Below are 8,681 nucleotides of genomic sequence, written 5' to 3'. Positions count from 1 at the left end.
TACTAAATTTCCGGAAGTCTCCTCTCAGCAACTGTGCAGATGGTTACGCCCTCTTACCCTCCTGCACCTCCTTGCCTCAGTGCATACATACATCCTCTTCCCTCCAAGTCCTAACCACATCTTGAAAGACCCCACTGAAAATGCTGACACTGGTCTTCCATCTATAAATCTTAGACACTAGTATAGTAATTTCCAGTGGAGAATGAAGCGAGGCAAAGATATAACAGAATCACAAAGTTTTTTTCCCTACAGCAAGTGTGCCCATCCTCCTCTCTACAGCATCCCCATGCCCACCAATTAGTACACTGACATCCTGGGTCAGGGAAGAAACCAATGGCAATACGTCATGTACATTTTCCAAAAGTCCGCACTGATTATGAGTGTTATCCTTATATTAACACCCTGTACCCTGGTCCTGGAAGCCACTGCTTCTCATCTACAATGTCATAATGAATACTTTGGAAGGAACACACCTGCAAAGTTCCCCTCCCAAATACTAGAAAAGAAAGGCAAGTTTCAACCCTCCAACAAAATTAAATGTGGATTGATATTTATTTCTCCAGTGAATGGAATGTGAGAAATATTGTTGTGTTTCAAAAGGATTCTGTGAAACATACATGTCCTTGTTTTCAAAGCCCTGCTTTATTTTATCCCGGCATCCCTGTAGCTCAACAAGAATGTAAGTATGGATATTCTTCAACTATCCAGAGCGAGATTCAAGTTCAAGATGTGAACAAATTTACTTGAATTTTGAAAGCATAAATTCAAAATAGTAACAGTAACATCAGAAAGAAGCTGTGTGGCTTGATGCTACAGATTCTTGTGGCAAATATAAGATGGTGACCTCAGTCTGAGTTTCCTGATTAAATACTTTCAAAGCAGATGAAGAAACTTGCAGAGGTCATCACACAGCAAGAACAACTGTTAAAGGCAGTGACTGGGAGACTGGCTAAGTGATCTCTGGTAAGAATGGGGACTGTTGGCCCTGGCCGGTTTGCTCAGTGGTAGAGCGTCGGCCTGGCGTGAGGGAGTCCTGGGTTCGATTCCCAGCCAGGGCACACAGGAGAAGCGCCCATCTGCTTCTCCACCCCTCCCCCTCTCCTTCCTCTCTGTCTCTCTCTTCCCCTCCTGCAGCCAAGGCTCCATTGGAGCAAAGTTGGCCCGGGCGCTGAGGATGGCTCTATGGCCTCTGCCTCAGGCGCTAGAATGGCTCTGGTTGCAACAGAGCGATGCCCCAGATGGGCAGAACATCGCCCCCTGGTGGATCCCGGTCAGATGCATGCGGGAGTCTGTCTGACTACCTCCCCGTTTCCAACTTCAGAAAAATACAAAAAAAAAAAAAAAAGAATGGGGACTGTTGGCACTCTGAGATCATCTTTATTTGCATGGCAATAAAAGACCATTCTCAACTTCCAAAAATACATCACATAACATCTGGCACTCACTAGATACACGGTAAATATTTCTTGAATGAATAAGTGGTATCACTTAATTATTAATCAAACATAGAAAGACAAAGGAAAAACGGCAACCACTTTCCCAATCAGAAATATCAGAATTAAGATTATAAAAATGTCAACTTCCATTAAAAATGTGAGCCAGCCTGTTAATTTAATTTGAATCTTTTTTGGGGGAGGTCATAAATCAGAATGTCATCATTTTACCCCTTGTCAGATCAGTTGCGCCGTTTCTCAAATGTGGAAGTAGCATTTTTTTTGGAACTTCCTGCCTTGGGACCGTCCTATTTGCTTTCCACAGCTATCTACATGGCTGTCCCCTCACATTATTTAGGGCTCTCCTTAAATATGACCACACCAGAGAGGGCTTCACTAACCAACGACATACACACAGTAACACACACACTTCACTTTCTAAATCTATTCCCTGGCTTCTGACATGATATACATATTTTTTAATTGTCTGTCTCCCATCCCCCTCCCCCATAAGAATATAAGCTCAATAACATAGAGAGTTAGTCTGTTCACTGGTATCTTCCTGGTAACTAAAACAGTGCTGGGAATATAGTAGATAAAAACTGTTAGATGGACAAATGAATTATTAATTTTCTAATTACCATTATTTATCTTTATGAGAAGGCAGTTTCCACCCCCCAAAAATGCTACTTTCTAATCTCATCTGTATGAATTCTAGAGATTTGGCTTCTTTTTTTATAATGGAAGTTATAAGAATTACGTATTTTATATTATTGGAACAAGGAGTGTCCACATATTAACTGTACATGTACAGAAAAAAAAAGTCATGGTCTACCATATCCAGTCAAACCTGATCAAATTACTGTATGTTAATAACCACTGCTTAGGATAATTAATTGTCAATACTCTCATACTGTCTCCATTGTATATTGCTGCATGAGAATCTTTGTTATTCCATTAATCGCCCATGGGAGTTGATATCAACATTTGGGGACTGAATGAGACATCACCAGCACCATTTCTGGAGCTTCTAAGAAAGCAGTTAAAATGTTTGGCCCACGTCTGTTGACAGAAATATAGCAACAGAAGACACTGAAAATAGTGCTCCACACAGGAAGATGAAGTTCTAATTTTTAGTATAATTGTTTCAACTACATCAATGCTTCTCCATTTTAATGTGCTTAGCAATCATCTGGGATCTTGTTAAAGTGTAGATTCTAGTTGTGTCAGCCAGGGCGAGGTCTGAGATTGTGCATTTTTAACAAGTTCTCAGGTGGTGTTGCTGCCGGTGGTCCTTGGACAGTTTTGATCTACAAGGAAGTCTCATTTTAACATTATTGGAAGAATTAAAAAATGAATATATGAAACTATAACATAACACCAAAAGAAAGAGTTTGAGATTATATATTGTTAAAATGTTCATTGCAACGAATTCATTTGACAGATTGGAATGACCAAAAAAAAATAATTCATTTCATTCATCCATTCATTCATAGATTCAAACATGCAATATATTAGACCAGGGGTCTCCAAACATTTTACACAGGGGGCCAGTTCACTGTCCCTCAGACCGTTGGAGGGCCAGACTATATAAAAAATTATGAACAAATCCCTATGCACACTGCACATACCTTATTTTAAAGTAAAAAAACAAAACAGGAACAAATACAATATTTAAAATAAAGAACAAGTATATTTAAATCAACAAACTGACCAGTATTTCAAGGGAACTATGCTCCTCTCACTGACCACCAATGAAAGAGGTGCCCCTTCCAGAAGTGCAGCGGGGGCCGGATAAATGGCCTCAGGGGGCCGCATGCGGCCCGCGGGCCGTAGTTTGGGGACCCCTGGATTAGACACAGCACAGGGGACAAAACAACCCACCTAGGTGTTCAGCACCTCACATATGTTATCTCATTTTTAGATTGGAACAGACACTTAAAAAAATGAGCCCAATTTGTTAGACAAATTTTCTCTCCAAGGTTGTGATGGTCACTCACCATTGTTCCCCCCGTGTTGGCTTGTATTTTTACCCAGATGCCAGTTCCACCGCTCCTCCTGCTGATGGAAACTGGAACATAACTTCAGTCCCCCCTGCATGTCCTAACCACATGATCAGAGAAGCTGATGGAACGCGCTGTGCTTATCTCTATGAGTTTTTGTAGAAATGTCAGTAAATCTTTTGCTCTCTGCAGGCTGCATTTTTCAATCAGGTTAGTTAGTTTCTTCCTAGAGAAGGAAATCTGTTGTCCCTACGCCAGTTGTCTTGTTGTACTTCCGCAGCTGAAGTTTTGTCATTTTCTTCTCTTCCTGACCTCCCGCCACGCAAAGGCTATTTTGCGGTATAAGACAAAACATAAAAGCAAAATGAAACCCTTTTGCTTACTCATCTTAAGGTTTTGCACTCAAGTATGCCTACAGACACTGTCTTTGTTCCAATTATTGTATTTTAATTATGCATTCAGGGGGACTCAATTCTCTCATTTCAATTTCATAAACATTGTTAAAGATTTGTAATTGACCAATAGCCACAGGTATGTGCCAAAGTACTTTGTGGCTAGAGATACCTTACAAACTTCTTTATTGTTTTAGCTTTCACTTCATCAATTCATGTCCATGAGGGTACCAGAATTGGGGAGGAAATAAATGAATAAGCAAAGAATCAAAGGAGAACAGAATAAAAATGAGGATGAAAGGAGAGAGAAGTATCTGCATGTTTATTTATTTTGTTACTTATACTCCTTTCTATTCATATTTTAAATGTTTTAATTGAAAAATTATCATTTCAAATGTAATTTTAGTCACCTTGCTATAGTTCCCTTACCCACATAGAAAACATCCACAAATACATCCTTTGTACACATGCACACACACAACTGAGTGGGACAATTAGAACACACTGGAGGGAAAAATATAGATAAACCAGAGCTAATAGTATAGTTTAAAGAACCCATGGTTAGTCATCTTATTGATAATGATGATCATTCTTTACATTTTGTAATAATGTTGCTTTTAAAAACTACTTTTTCATACCCAATCTCAGCCAACGTCCTTTAGTGCAGTGTTTTTCAACCTTTTTACACTTGGGGACTGGTGAAAATAGAAGAATTATTTCAGGGACCGCTAAGGCAGAAATCACCCTGAGCATAAGGGAGTTCAACTAAAATCACTGGGTCTATAATCTTCAGACAACATCAGGGCGGTTAGCTCCTTCGCAGACCGGCATGAAAACATCTGGCGGGCCAGTTCGCAAGCCTGTGATTGGAAAACACTGCTTTAGCGGCCTGCCACACTCATGGAGCTGCTGCAGTTTCTCCAGTCAGAAAAGGGGAAGCGTGTTGCTCCAGTTCACCTGACCAGGTATGTGAGAAAGTGACACCTTAGGCAAATTAGAGCATACTTAGCACAAGGTGGAAATGACAGCATTTTGTTAACTCTATTGTTTTTCAGATTTCTTGTTTTGTTTGATAATTGTTGATGGTTTCCAGCTAAACAGCATTTTCTAGCTGCCATCTACTATATATAAAGTAACATCTGCGCATACGAGGCAAGAATGACTATGTCTAAAGCAAAAAGCATCCTGACTGTCAAAAAGGCAAAAAGGGGACAAAAATAAATACAGCAGGGATAGTTTATAATTAAATACCGTGTTAAGATAGTAGAATGTGCTCCCATATTATCACAACTACTACATGGCAGAAGATACTAGCATCTCTTACCTGGGCACTGTCCTCTCCTCTTCCAGTGGCATTACTGGTGTTCTCTTTACCTGTCCCTCCCCTCCCTGAAACTGTCTGATGGTTTTATCTTGCACTTACGCTAGCACTCAAACTCCTTGTCTTTTAGCCTGATTTGCAATGTTATAGATGACGAAAACCCGCCCTATATCTCAACCCCTTCTCAGACCTCACCTATCCAACCCTCCGTGCTGCAGTCCCCTGTCACGCAGGCCTCACACAGGCCCTTTGCTTCCTCTAACAGGCCAAACAGTCCCTATTTTAGGATCTTTGCATTGGTTGCTCCCTCTGCCTGAGAAGTTCTTCTTCTGGGTCTGCAAATGGTGGTTCCCTTTTATCACTGATATTGCAAATTAAATGGTAGCAGCCCAGAAATAACATTCCTGGATCACAAAGGCTAAAGTGGCCCCTCAAATACTCTTTCACATTGCCTTCTAAGTTTTTCGCGAAATCTATTCCTACGTGATCTTTTCCTTGTGTTCTTTTCTAGCCTCTCAAGAGATTCAGAAGATCTGGGACCTTTGCCTCTTGTGATTGTCACTGTGTCCCCAAGGGCCTTGAAATGGATCAGATATCGTGAGGCACTCCAATAATATTGTATCTGTTAATATTTGCATGTGTATATCATATAGTGATATATCAGTATATATTGCAAGGAATGTATATCAAGTATAATCTGATTATTGTTAAATAAATATTTTGGCAGATAAGATTTATGATTGTCAAGTGTAAATACTCATAGGTTTTAGTTATAAGTTTATCTGTTTTCCTAATGAGTTTTTATTTTTTACTTTTGTTGTAAGATAGGAACATAAGAGTTCCAGCATGGCTTTGGTTAGATTTTATATAACTAGCCTGACCAGGAGGCAGCCCAGTGGATAGAGTGTTGGCCTGGGACGCTGAGGACCCAGGTTTGAAACCCTGAGGTCGCTGGCTTGAGCGCTCATCTGGCTTGAGCGCATGCTTACTGGTTTGAGCACAGGGTCACTGGCTTGAGCATCGGATCACAGACATGATCTCATGGTTACTGGCTTGAGCCCAAAGGTCACTGGCTTTAAGCCCAAGGTCTCTGGCTTAAGCAAGAGGTCATTGGCTTGGCTTGAGCATGTCCCCCAACCCAGTCAAAGCACATATGAAAATGCAATCAATGAACAACTAAGATGCCGCAACTATGAGTTGATGTTTCTTATCTCTCTCCCTTCCTGTCTGTCTGTCACTCTCTCTCTCACACTTAAAAAAAAACAAACAACAGATTTCATATAACTAGACAAACCTTAATTACCTTTCCTCTCATCACTAAGTTTAAGTTTAGGCAGGGCTGATGGCTTCTGACTGGTTCTATTCACCCCCCTCACCCTGTCCTTGGGAGAAGAGATGAGAGGCAGGGACTAATCCATTTCTGTTCACTAGCAATTTGCTAGGCCTTCCTACTCCAAAGTAATCACATATTTGGAAACAATAGGTGTTGTTCCAGATTGAAGCTAATCAACATGACCATAGTAATAAAAACTGAACAGGTTAACAATTTATTAAAGGCTTAAATAAAATCTAGAATTATTCATTTTAAATGCTGCCAACATCCTATTGTCATAATCAGTTTTTTGTTTCCTCAACAATATCTACCAAAAATTAGATCCAGCACAATGTTCATAATGGCTTATCTCATTTAGAGTTTAATAGATTTTATGCATGAATACACGCCAAGTCAGTAAAAGTGGTACCAAATACTTACTGCTATTTATAAACTTCCAAGAACCTTCTGAATGTGCTTTGCTTAAAATAATACTTTTGTGTGTGTGTGTGTATTTCAACAAATAGTCCAGAAAAGGCTGTGTGCTATGAGGGGTTCCACATACCTATCTCATTTTTAAAACTCCATGTTTTACCAAAAGCTATGTCAGCTAAAAAGGTTGTCCTTGCCTTCTTGATAATCATTCCAAAAGCTTAAACATACACCAAAGTCTCCAAATCTTCCCTAAGGACAAACTATTTTGTATGTGACTCCTAGCTAAGTAGTGATCTCACCATTTTAGGTTTCCCATCCTCCAGTAGAATGCATGTAAGAAAATTACAGACACACACAAACACACGTGTGTGTATATGTGTACACTGTTACAATTCAGCTTTTCTGCAGCTCAGTCTCCAACTGCAATGAAGTAACTGATTAGTAGGAATAAGTACTCGCTAGACCTACTGAAAACAAGGAGTGGGGGACAATGCGGGGCCTCAGCCTCCAGAAGAGGGCGGAAAAACAACATGCAGAGAAGACAGCGTGAAGGAAAACCAGTCAAGGAAGGGGCTGGATTTTGAAGACTTTCCAATTTCATCTGTCTGGGGTTGCTTTGTTTAAGCTGCACAGACCAGTGCAAATAAAAGTCGTAACCAGAAGAACGTTGGCATATGATCACGAGCAGGCTGGCTCTATATTTGATGATTTATGATGATAAATCGGTAGAGTAAATTAGTTGACCCTTGGGTATGTGACGCCGCGGAGCAAACTCAATAGTTATAATTCGGTTATTATAACCTTCACCTCCAGGGTTAGTTGCAATCATCCAAATGATCACAGCAGGGAAAAATGTCAATATGCACAGACTAGTACCTCCTGGTCTGGAATACTAATACTTGTGACAGTTCTATCTTACACATGCCCTCCTTCTCCTTTCAAAAGATATGAGCTCAAAAAATGTGCATCCCCCCTCCTTATTGTCACACTGTAATTTAGTAGCAGAACTGCATTCATCCCCAGCATATCTAATACGTTTCTTTGGTCCTATTCGAGAGCTTTTAATCTTCATAAATAATAGCTAAGTAAACTTGAGCTGCTTGGACAATTTCTTGAGCTTAATGTATTCAAATCCACAGTTGGCTCTTCATTTCTTTTCATTTAAAAATAAATCTATCTTGTCTCGATAGGCTCTACAGGAATTCGCATACCTAACGATATAAATCAGGGCAACATATCTAGAAAAACGAGGTCCACTCGTTACCTTTATAAGAAAAGTGCCATTTTCAGAAATGTCTACGAAATGCTTTTCAGCTTAAAGCAACCTATATTGTCAACGTGCTTGTAAACTATACAGTACTTGAATACGGATTTCCAAATACAATGAGAAACTTGTTTTTTGTTGGGTTTTTTTTTTCCCGAGAGGGTTTCCATAAGCATATGAGAAAGCATTTCATATTTCTGAGGGCTTTTCTGTCCAAACAGAAGTCTCCTGTCAACAGCACCTAACAGGTGGTTCTCTGTACACACACACACTGACTGTAGGGTGCTTTGCTTTATTGTGCCTCACAGATGTAGCGTTTTTGTTTTGTTTTGTTTTTAATTTATTTATTAAATTTAATGCAGTGACATTGATAAATCAGGGTACATATGTTGAGAGAAAACATCTCTAGATTATTTTGACATCTGATTGTGCTGTATACCCCTCCCCCAAAATTAAATTGTCTTCTGTTACCTTCTATCTGGTTTTCTTTGTGCCCCTCCCCTCCCCCAACCCCTGTTTTG

At 39.9% G+C, this 8,681-nt stretch overlaps 1 protein-coding gene across 4 annotated transcripts in view; it reads right to left on the bottom strand.

Annotated features, from left to right (window-relative positions):
- DMD (dystrophin) overlaps positions 1-8,681 on the bottom strand; it is a 2,360,554-nt gene that overhangs the window by 1,677,024 nt on the left and 674,849 nt on the right. The gene's annotated exons all lie outside the window — the stretch shown is intronic.

The sequence above is a fragment of the Saccopteryx bilineata genome, chromosome X (assembly GCF_036850765.1).
Source record: "Saccopteryx bilineata isolate mSacBil1 chromosome X, mSacBil1_pri_phased_curated, whole genome shotgun sequence".
Lineage (NCBI taxonomy): Eukaryota > Metazoa > Chordata > Mammalia > Chiroptera > Emballonuridae > Saccopteryx > Saccopteryx bilineata.
The sequence above is the reverse complement of the archived record's forward strand: the minus strand, read 5'-3'. Positions and strand labels throughout refer to the sequence as shown.